The sequence below is a fragment of the Aotus nancymaae genome, unplaced genomic scaffold (genome assembly GCF_030222135.1).
Source record: "Aotus nancymaae isolate 86718 unplaced genomic scaffold, 86718_ANA_hifiasm-v0.15.2.pri h1tg000014l, whole genome shotgun sequence".
Classification (NCBI taxonomy): domain Eukaryota; kingdom Metazoa; phylum Chordata; class Mammalia; order Primates; family Aotidae; genus Aotus; species Aotus nancymaae.
This window is the reverse complement of record NW_026988425.1, coordinates 9,772,988-9,784,375: the sequence shown is the minus strand read 5'-3', so window position 1 is coordinate 9,784,375 and position 11,388 is coordinate 9,772,988. Positions and strand designations below refer to the sequence as shown.

General features: G+C 41.9%; 1 long non-coding RNA gene across 1 annotated transcript; it reads right to left on the bottom strand.

The window, feature by feature from the left end:
• Nucleotides 1–8,049: 8,049 nt before the first annotated feature.
• Nucleotides 8,050–11,187, bottom strand: LOC135274763 (uncharacterized). Its single transcript, XR_010342516.1, has 2 exons — nt 11,017–11,187; nt 8,050–8,265 (listed from the first exon to the last, which is right to left on the bottom strand). It is a non-coding gene; the product is annotated as an uncharacterized LOC135274763 (long non-coding RNA).
• Between the last annotated feature and the right edge of the window lie 201 nt (nt 11,188–11,388).

Below are 11,388 nucleotides of genomic sequence, written 5' to 3'. Positions count from 1 at the left end.
GAGAAGAATAGCAAAAATTTTAAGGGGTGAGTGAATCAAGTTGAAGTATATAAGGTAGTTGGATTGTGAACCCATAAGCAAAGTAGAATACAAAATCATACTTGACCCCTGACCTTGTTTTGTTGATTTTACAGCCTGGGTATCACAGGAATCTGTGTCCTTCTCTCCATTCCTTCATTCACACTCTTCATTCACACTCTTGTTCAGGACACCATTATCTCCATCTCCTGGAAGACTGCAGCCACACCCACTGGCCTCCTTGCGCTTCCTCCACACCTCATATAGATTGTTCTCCACTCAGCAGCCTCCATACTTCTCCATCACTTCTCTCTGATCCAACTCTTGCTTTTATTTCACCCACTCACATGGATGTGTTTATTCCTGTAGTGCTCCCTGATCCAAGGAAGAAAGAAGGTATGAGGAGGTCAGTCATCCAGCTTACTGAGTCACCCCTGCTTGCTGGTGCCCTCACTTGGTTATAGGGCAGTTTGGGGCTCCTCTCTCCCTTTGCAGAGGGTCTTCCTGCATGCCACAGGCTGAAGTCTCCTTCTCTAGCTGTACCCTGTCATTTTCAATCTCTGGAATTCCTCAGTTTCTCGTTTAATAAAGAATGTACTTCTTTTTACCATTCCATTAACAGGTTTACTTTTTTAAATGTATGGGAACTGGATGATGATATAGCACTTTAACATAGCCTATTTCACCTTCTTCTTCTTTTTTTTTTTTTTTTTGTTGTTTGTTTTTTTATGGAGTCTCGATCTGTCACACAGGCTGGAGTGCAGTGATGTGATCTCGGCTCATTGCAACTTCTGCCTTCCAGGTTCCAGTGATTCTCCTGTATCAGCCTCCCAGGTAGCTGGGACCACAGGGGCACACCACCATGCCCGGCTATTTTTTTTTTTGTATTTTTAGTAGAGACGGGGTTTCACCATATTGTCCAGGCTGGTCTCAAACTCCTGACCTCAAGAGATCCACCTGACACAGACGTTCAAAGTTCTGGGATTACAAGCATGACCCACCACACCCGGCCAGGCTACTTCACCTTCTAAGAAGAGATGGGAAACTTCTGCTGAAGTTACCTCTTCCTATGAAATGGAGAAGTGGGCATGAACATGTTCCATCTCTTTCCTCCACCTCTTACACATAGGTGGACCACCCCCAGGCACCGCAGGACCTCTTGACTGCTTGTTCTCAGGTGTGCTCAGGCACAACTATGCACCTGTGCTTCTGCTCCCCTGAGGAAAGCAGAGCAGGCCAGGGCTCCCTCTTCCCACTCCCAGAAGAAGCTGCTATTCTTTTGTTTGGTTGATCTACTTGTCTTCAGTTATGGGGGTAGCAGGAGTAGTGTTTGGAATTTAAAAACCGTGTTTGGTCTTAGCTCTAGGCCATATTCTCTAATCTAGTTTTCACCAGAGAGCCCTGTCCTCTCCAGGTTATTGGAGACTTGCTTAACCATTAGTTGAGTTCAGACCTGAACTTGACTTGGGTAACTGTCCCAAGGAGCACTGTCCTCTGGGTGTGTTCTTTATTGACCAGAACTTTTGAAGAGGAGAGGTGTGTTCACCCTTGGATCCCAACACCATTATCCAAACGATGCCACTATAAAAGATTACTGTTTATATAATCATCCTCAAAGACACTTTTGACAGTTTTCTTTTATTCTTGGGCACTGATATGTGAAGCCCTGGGATTGGAGTATAAAGCCCTGAGCACAGGGAGAGCAGTCTAATGTGAGTCAGGGAACACGGGGTTAGGTTCCAGCATGAGGAAGAAAAGCAAGTCTGCAGCCTCAGGTCAGTAATAATCTTTGGGCCTCAGCTGCTTTCTGTATAACATGAGAGGGCCGAACCAAGTCAGCAAAGCCTGTGTCAGAATCTTGATAGGCGGTGGTAGTGGTAGAGGGAAGTGTTTAGTTTCAAAGCATATTTAATATTATATTTCATATTTCAGGGAAAATGATTCATTATTTCCATCCTGTACTCTGTGGAATACAAAGCTCTGAAACCTGTTGGGTACTGGGAGTGTGCAGTAAAAAGACTCTCTCAAGCTAGACGTGGGGTAGAGCTGGAGCCAGCCACGTCAAGATCTTCTGAGGGCATGAACATTTTTTATGCTTATTAAAAGGTGATGTGGTTTTAAAATAAGTCTAAGTCTGGGTGCAGTGGCTCATGTCTGTAATCCCAGCACTCTGGGAGGCTGAGGCAGGCGAATTGCTTGAGCTCAGGAATTCAAGACCAGCCTGGGCAATGCGGCAAGACACCATCTCTACAAAAAATAGAAAAATTAACCAGGTGTGGTGGTGCATGCCTGTAGTCCCAGCTTCTTGGGAGGCTGAGGTGGGAGGATGGACTGAGCCTGGAGGGACAAGGGATGCAGGAGAGATTGTAGTAAGCTGAGATCGTGCCACTGGATTCCAGTAGGGGCAATAGAGCCAGACCCTGTCTCAATAATAGTAGTAATAATAATAATAATAATGAAATAAGACTAAGAGAAAGGTAGACTACACAAGTGCTAACATACCTTCCTGTTCTAACTTGGTGGATTCTTTATAAACCTCTTTATCCAGAGAATAGGGACTTACGTGACAGGACACAGGCAGAGGACTCTGTGTGGTCTGATGCATAGAAGGTCGGAGTTGCTTCCTTTACTTCACGGCTGCTTTTCTGCAGATTAGGCTGTCAGAACAGGTACAAACTAAAGGTGCTAGCTCTGTGCTTCATGTCCAGCTTATGTCTAACTTTGATTTTTAATGGCAGGAAGGTTTGTCTCTCAAAGCGCAAACCTTCCCAGCTCTTTTAACTGAAAATGGATGCAGTGAATATGAGGCAGTGAGAATGGGATGAAAAATTGGCTCTTTTTTTTTTTAACTTAACATTTCTTGTTTTTAGCAAGTAAAATGGACTTGAAGGAGGCCTGTTTGCTCCTAATGGATTTACCAGTCCCTCCTGATAATCAGATTGCAGGGAGCCTGCTCTGCTTTATCATCTGGTAATCATTTTCAGGGCTGGTGAGACACCATGGGAGACTAGCCTCTGGCAGCAGCTCCCGGTTTGATTTGCAACATTTGTCCATGTGCATTTTTATGCCATTTGAGGATCGCCCATCGCATCATCATCGAGCTCAATTCTTTCCATTATGCCTCAGTATGTGTTAGCTCTGGGGTGAGGACCCTTCATGCCCTGCAGCCCTGGAATGTGGTCCAGTATTTTGTAGCAATACTTCAGGCTGAGCTGGGGCTAGGGCAGGAGCAAAGCACTGTTTCTCTGTACAAACCCATTCCCTTATCCTAAATTTGAAAGGAGAGAAAAGAAGCCTTGCCAGAGGGTGCAGGACATGCAATGGGAGAATTCTTGCTGCGGCATACACACCCATTCAGTAGCCATCTTGATTCGACATATTCCTTAGAACAGGCACCCTCTACGGCTGTGTCTGGAGTCTCACCTTATCCCTTCAGTGCCAATTTGGTTGTGTGTAGGTAGTGCAAAGCTAATGAAGGACAAAACTCTGAAACAAGTGCCTTTTCTCTACCATCATTCACTCAATTTCTTCCAGCATGTTATGAAGATAGCATTCTATTTTATTGAACAAATATTTATTGGGCAGCTAATATGTAACTTGCACTGTTGCAGGCAATTAATTGCCTGACAATGATCCAAACAGACAAAATAATTGGCCTCAGTGATATTATGTTCTACTGGTGACACAGGCATGAATGGAGAAGAGTTAAAGGCTTAAATGCTCATAGAGAACGGTCAGTAAAGTGATCAGTACATGGGCTGGTGTAAGCGTGAAGGAATGGTGGGGAATGTGGCCAGCTGGAGAGTGAATGTCCACTATGGGGGAATGTTGTTTTTCCACAAACATGAAAGGATGATGTCCCTTTGCATTTCATTTCAAAAAAAGCTAGAAGTATGAATTTTAAAAATGTAAAATCTGTTGTGTTTCAAATATTGGTAACGAGCTCAAAAGCTTTTAAAACGCTATTCAATACCCAAATCCAAAAGCAAAAAAAATCTCATCTTTGCCAGATTCTGTCCATTACAGTCAGACTGCAACTTCTATGCTATGAGGTAAGCAATAAAAATAACCCTTGTCTTCAAGTGACCAATAGGTAAGGAAACATATTTCTTTTTTTTTTTTTTTTTTTGAGACGGAGTCTTGCTCTGTCACCCAGGCTGGAGTGCAGTAGCATGAGCGCGGCTCACCGCAACCTCTACCTCCTGGGTTTCAAGTAATTCTCTGCCTTAGCCTCACAAGTAGCTGGGATTACAGACATGTGCCACCATGCCTGTCTAATTTTTTGTATTTTTAGTAGAGACAGGGTTTCACTATCTTGGTCAGGCTGGTCTTGAACTCCTAACCTCGTGATCTACCCGTCTTAGACTCCCAAAGTGCTGGGATTAAAGGCATGAGCCACCATGCCCGGCCAGGAACATATTTCTTGAGAGGCTGCTGCTTAGACCGTCTTGCTGCAGGAAGCACAAATGGCCCCACCTCTGTCCCTTTTTAACTACTCCCACATTTGCACTGAGACCACCCTTTCTGCAGGCTGCAACCATCCAGTGACTGAGCACAGCTGGGTACTGAGACATGACATGGAGCTCCCCGGTGGGTAACTTTGCCTTAAGGACTGCCCATAGGTCTGGCCAAATCACTTTTCCTGCAGTTTGAGACTCTTGCTCTCCAATACTCTATCCCTCCCTCCTTCCACAGTATCAGACCTACATCCCAGGCCAAAGGCTTTTCCTAGTTTCTGCTCTCTTTCCCCACGCGTCCTTTTGCATATCAGATCCTCAACAGACCTGAAATAACACAAGGAACCAGAGGGTTCTGGCAGAAAGGGAGCCTCTTTCCTAGACCTGATTCTTTAGCTTGTTATTTCCTATTTTGTTTGTCTTATTATTTGGTGCCATGGACAGTTTGAAAGGTGCTCAGAGCCTGGAGAGATGAGCTGTGGGGCAAGGAGCCTGAGCCAGGGAGGGAAATGAGGGAAGGTAAACGGAGAACGACAATGGTGTGCCTCCATGGTGGGAGGCGGCACAAGCTAAGAGGCTGGGAGGGCAGTATTGTGATGGGCTGGTGTTGTTCCTAGCAGAGAGCAGTAAAGATAAATGCCTAGGAAAAGGTTACTTGACCTTTACCGTGATAACAAGCATTGACATCTGATTCTTCAAAGATTCAACTGAGTTATTTGCCTACTGGATCATGATCTCTTCTTCATGCATTTCTTCTTCGTATTCCTTTTCTTCCCATTTCCCCTCCTTCTTTCCTTTATTGCCATCTCCTTCAGTCCACTCTTAAAACCATCATTCTCAGCAAACTGACACAAGAACAGAAAATCAAACACCGCATGTTCTCACGCATAGGTGGGTGTTGAACAATGAGAACACATGGACACAGGGAGGGGAGCATCACACTCTTGGGTCTGTAGGGGGGAAATAGGGGAGGGACAGCGGGGGGTGGGGAGTAGGGGAGAGATAGCATAGGGAGAAATGCCAGATATAGGTGATGGGGAGGAAGGCAGCACATCACACTGCCATGTGTGTACCTATGCAACAATCTTGCATGTTTTTCACATGTACCCCAAAACCTAAAATGCAATAAAAAATAATTGAAAAAAACAAAAAAAACCCATACACACTTCAAGCTTATGCCTCTGAAAGTTTACAACCTGTCAGATAAGATACTAGATTTTCAGTGGCAATAAATGATTGGACTGTTGACTTATTATTTTACAATAATGCACACAATACTTTAGCTACTTATACTGATGTTTTCAATCTATTTTTATTCACTTACTTTTTCACTGAATCCTGTGAGAGACGTAAGAATTATTGTCCTTGTAGTTATACTGATGCGACTGGGACTTTGACCCATTTGCTTGGGGTCTCAGGGGCTGCCTTCTAAACCGTGAGGATCCTGTTGTTGATGCATGTTTGTTGACAATAGCTGGAGTAATATATTCAATTCTGTGGGAGAGGCAAGCAGCAACTGAGCTTTCTAATGGATGGCTTTTATCTGGTCCCCCTGCATTACTTTGCTTGAATGCGTGTGACTGAGGACAGAATGGTTTGAAACTAGAATAATGGACACTCCCCAGACAGTTAGATTACAACAGATCTATGGCTTGCAAGAGCAGAATGCAATAATCAATGGGATACCATAAGCCAAACCATCTGGGGCACTTATATCAATTTGAACAAAATGCACCTTAGAAGGAATGCTGAATTTTCAGTTCTTAAGTGATGATCAACCCACTCTATGAAAAACAAAGTGTGGTTTGTAAATGGAAGTGCCTCTCCTGGTTCACAGAAAGTTCCTGTGGTTGTTTTTAATTCCTTCAGCTTTTTCTTTCTGCAGACTAACATCTCATATCATTTTATACCTTTGCTTTTATTTGATTTCTTTTGTGGCTTTATTTCTTTATTACCTTGACCATGTGACAATTCCAATTCATATCAGATAAAATTGTAGGTCTATTTTGGGGTCCAAAGGGAGTGGTTGACATAAGACCAAGACTACTGCTAGGTGAGGATTTAATTGTTTCTGATAGGCAGGAAAGGATCATTTTAATGAAAAGGTTCTTGAGCTGAGAGGGAATTAGTAAAAACAGTTTAAGGGAAAACTATCATTGTTCTTGCATCTGACACTTTAAACACAGCTATTAAACCCATCTACCTCTTGGTGAGTGGAACGTGGAAACCACTTTGTATACCCAATTGTGCAAAATTGCTTACAGCTTGTCGGCTACCTGCTAATTCTTGCTTTTATTTTCTAAGTCCAAGACATCCAGGAGACATTTTATTTTGCAAATTATTTCCCTTGTTTTATTTTGAGTTGTATTATACAGACAGAAAAGTGCATGCAATCTATACGAGCTGTTGTTTAGGGAACGCTTTTAAAGAAAACACCCCTGTAACAACCGTTCAGTCTAAGAACCTTGTCAGACTCCCAACTTCCTTGTATATTGTCCTCCCAGAGACTAATTTGTTCTGATGTTTTTGTTAATTATATCATTGCTTTTTAAAGATGTTTTTATATCTTATAAAAAGCATCACTAAACAATATAATTCAGATTATCCTGCTCTTGAACTTAACATTGAGGGAATCATATCAATGTATTCTTTTATGTCTGACTCCTTTTGCTTAACATGATGTTCACACATGTCATCCTGATGTTATGAGTGGCTTTGGGGAGGGTGAGAAGGACACTCTTATATCACCTGCATCACTGCCCCCGACTTTAGGCAACATGACATGGAGAGAGATACCCTTCACTTGGGGAAAGGAGATAAAAGTGAGCACTGCCCTTTGCCTTGGATGCCAACACTGGGCCTGCCACAGTAAAACCCAACATTGGACTCACCATAACCTCGGACTCTAGGCTGGTCCCTGTGGACTGAACCTACAGGACTATCTTAGTCCAAGGCTGGATCCTGCAGCCCCAGGCTCCAGTCCTGCCCAGCAGACTTAGTCTTCAGGTCTGCCTCAGCCCCAGGATCCAGACTGGCCCCCAGTGGCTTCGGATCTACCCTAAAGCCAGGTCAGCCCCTACAGATTCAGACTCCAGGCCCATCCTAGGGCCAGGGAAGCCCCAGCATCCCTAGGCTCCAGACCACCTCCAGCACTGGGATGGCCCCTATAGCCCCAGACCTCATGCCCGCCTCAGCCCTAGAATGGCCCCCATGGCCCTAGTCACCTGGCTACACCTGCAGACCCAGGCACCAGGCCTGCTCACCTGCTGACCCAAGAACCAGGCCAGCCTGCTGGAGGACTTTAGCAGCAAGCTTGCTCCTGAACTACATCAGGTGGTATTCCCAGAATCTCTGAATGGGCTTATTGGTGAAGGGCTACCCCAAGACAAAGTCAGTCTGCAGACTGAATCAAGTCTCTACTTTTTCAAGTGTTCAGACATCAATGTAAGGCAACAAGAAACATGAAAAACCAATGAGATGTAACTCCCACCCAAAGAACACAATAATCTTCTAGTAGCTGACCCCAAAGACATGGAGATATACAAACTTTCTGATAAAGAATTCAAAATATATATTTATATATATTAAATTTATTTCTTTTAACTTTTAGGTTCTGGAGTACATGTGCAGGATGTGCAGTTATGTTACATAGGTAAGCTTGAACCATGATGGTTTACTGCATAGATCAACCATCGGTTTGGTATTAAGCCCAGCATGCATTAGCTACTCTTCCTGATGCTCCATGTATACCAATTGCACACATTTTTGGGTTACATTGACATTTTGATACCTGCATACAATGTATAATGGTATCAGGGTAATTGAGTATCCATCACATCAAACATTTATCTTTCCTTTGTCTTGCAATTCTTCTCTTCTAGGTATTTTGAAATATACAATGTTATTGTTAACTCTAATTCTCCAACCATACTATCAAATACTAAAACTTAACTTCTTCTATCTAGCTGTATTTTTGTACCCCTTAACCAGCTTTTCGTCTCCTTCTTCTCATTTCCCCTCCCAGCCTTTGGTTACTACAATTCTACTCTATGCTTCCATAGAATCTACTTTGTTAGTTCCCGCATATGAGTAAAAACATGCAATATTGTGCCGGGCTTATTTTACTTAACATAATGACCACCAGTTCTATCCACATTGAGGCAAACGACATGATTTTATTCTTTTTATGGCTGAATAGTATTCTATTGTGTATATATACTATATATTCCTTATCCATTCATTTGTTGATAGATACTTAGGTTTATTCCATATCTTGACCATTGTGAATAGTGCTGCAATAAACATGGGAGTGCAGATATCTCTTTGAAATACTGTAATCTTGTGGGTATGATTCAATTATTCTACTGTTTCTTCTTGATTTTACTCATGGTGATTTCTTTCCTTGTGTGCTTCATTATTTGTGTGCAGTTTATTGTCTCAGAGTTTTATTGTGGTAATATTTTGAGGGCCAATAAAAAGGCAATTTTCTCTATAGAGAGAATGTGCATTTGCTACTGCAAAGTTTCTGTGAGTATGTCTGCTCTTGGGTGACCATAAACAAGTTTGTAACCTGTAGATCCCTGTGTCTCCCAGGCAATGCTGTAGCCAGTGGCTATAATTCAGTAGGAACACTTTTTCATTTCCTTTAATACCTGCTTCAAACAGGACCCAAACAACTTCCTCTGTATTCTCCTGCAAAGATGAGAGAGAGGAGTTTATTTGTAGCACTATTACCATGAGTTCACTGTCCTTTTTTTTCTCCCCTTGCTTAATATAAGGAGAGCCTCCTATTAGTTTCTCCGCTTGGGATACAGCCTGGGCATTGACCTCTGTATCTTGTTTTGTATGAGGGAGGTTGCAAAATCAAAGTAAAAATTACTCAGATAGACAAGTGACTGCAGGTCAAAGTAGATTAAGTTTCTTGTGTTTGGCTTTCTGGATTTCAGCTTTCCTTAGATTTTATTTTGGCTATATTGTCAGTTTTAAATTCTTATAAGGAGATGTTTTAAATATTTTATCTAGCATGCTTAGTTGCTTCTAGCTGAAGGTTTGGTTCTAATAAACCATTGTTAGAAATGAAAGTTATTGCCTTCTTTTTAAACAGTAAAATGTAAATACAATTCTTATTCAAAGGCATAATCTTTTTCTTCCTTTATGCTTATTGTAACAAAATAAAAAAACAAACAAAAAAAACCTAGAAAACAAATTGTAAAAGAAGGAAAATTTACCCTTGTTACCAATCAGAAGGTAGGACTATATTATTTTTTAGCACTCCTTAACCAGGATTGAAAAACAAGAAAACAAAACCAAAAAAGCAAAACCAAAACACCTGAAGGCATTTTGGTAAACACTTATGATTTTATCTTGCATCAGTATCCATTTTGAAAAGAAGTTTGACTTTATCATATCAGAATCAGGGCTCAGTACACTCAGATGGTTCAAGCCAGTGGCCAAAGATAAGAACTTGGAAGCATCTCTCTCTAGTCTAGCAGACTGAGCTCCACATTTTTCTTCTGCTTTCTTTAAAAGGCATTTGCTGAATCACTTGAAGTAACTCTTACCCTGTTTCTTTATATACACTGCTGAGAGCATGCTCTCTCTCTCTCTCTGCCTGACTCCATTTCTGCCTGCATGACTGAGGATGGAGAACTTCACTCTTGACTCATTGTGTCCTCTTTGCCTAGGACCTATAAGTAAAAACTCTTTAAACTTATTTCCTGTTGTGATGGTGCATTGAATTTGCACCTTCCATCTAAAGAACTAGAGGTTGCCCAGGCTGGATTTTTCCTGGGATGTCAGGGAGACCACAAAGTCAGGCTCCTAGTACCCAAGCAATGGTCAGGCAGGACTAAACTGGAGGTGAGCCAGATAAGAACCATAAGGCCAACTGCCAGTATAAACAAGTTTTCTATGTGAGGGACTCCCTGATTGCAAGTCAGACAAGTAGGCACTAGGAAGTCTGCCAAGTAAAAGAAGTGTCCCATGAAAGGTACACTATAAACACCCATGTTCAGGTACCCTTCATGTTCCATTAGGGCATGGTTGCTAGCTGCTCTGGTACTAGAACCCAAATTTAGCTGGGGACTTTCGAAACAGGCAACCTTTGAATGGAATGGATAAACTTCTTTCCAAGACGTCCAGAGTTGTACTAGCTTAACTCATTATGAAGAGTCGATGTCTGAGAGTATTATTTGAGAAAATGGCAACTCAAGTCTTTTTACATAAAATCTTCAACCCTGGTTAAAATGGGCTGAATATCCTTCAACAAAAAGATGAATGGCCCTTTATTCATGGGGTGAAAAAATACTACCAAATCTTTAATTTTGATGGTTGTACCACGATTTAGATAACCTTCCCTGTTTTTTGTACATTTATGTCAAATACAATTTTACAAATTTCTGTATCCTTATCTTAGTTGTAATACTTCCTCCTGATCCTTTTTTGGCAATCCATCAGGCTTTCTTGTTTAAATATTTGGTCTCTGACTTACTCTTTGATTCTGCAGTTTGAACATATTCTTGAATTTTGAGTCTCCTCTCACCTTCAACAACCTTTGTTCCTTATTACGACTCTGATAGATGAGGCTCTGATCCCTCAGCCTGAGGAAGAGACTACAGACTGTTATGGAAATATTATGATGGGGAATGTCATGTGTTGGATTGCATCCCTCCAAATTTACATGTTGAAGTCTTACCTCCCAGAAGCTCAGAATGTGACCTTATTTGGAAATTGGGTTGTTGTAGATGTAATTAGTTAATACGAAGTCACAATGAAGCAGGTGAGCTCCTAATCCAATGTGACTGGAGTCCTTTTTTTTTTTTTTAAAAAAAAGGAATTTATGCACAGAGGGACACACACACAGGGAGCGTGTCATGTATACATAAATCCAGAAGTTGGGGTGATATGTCTACAA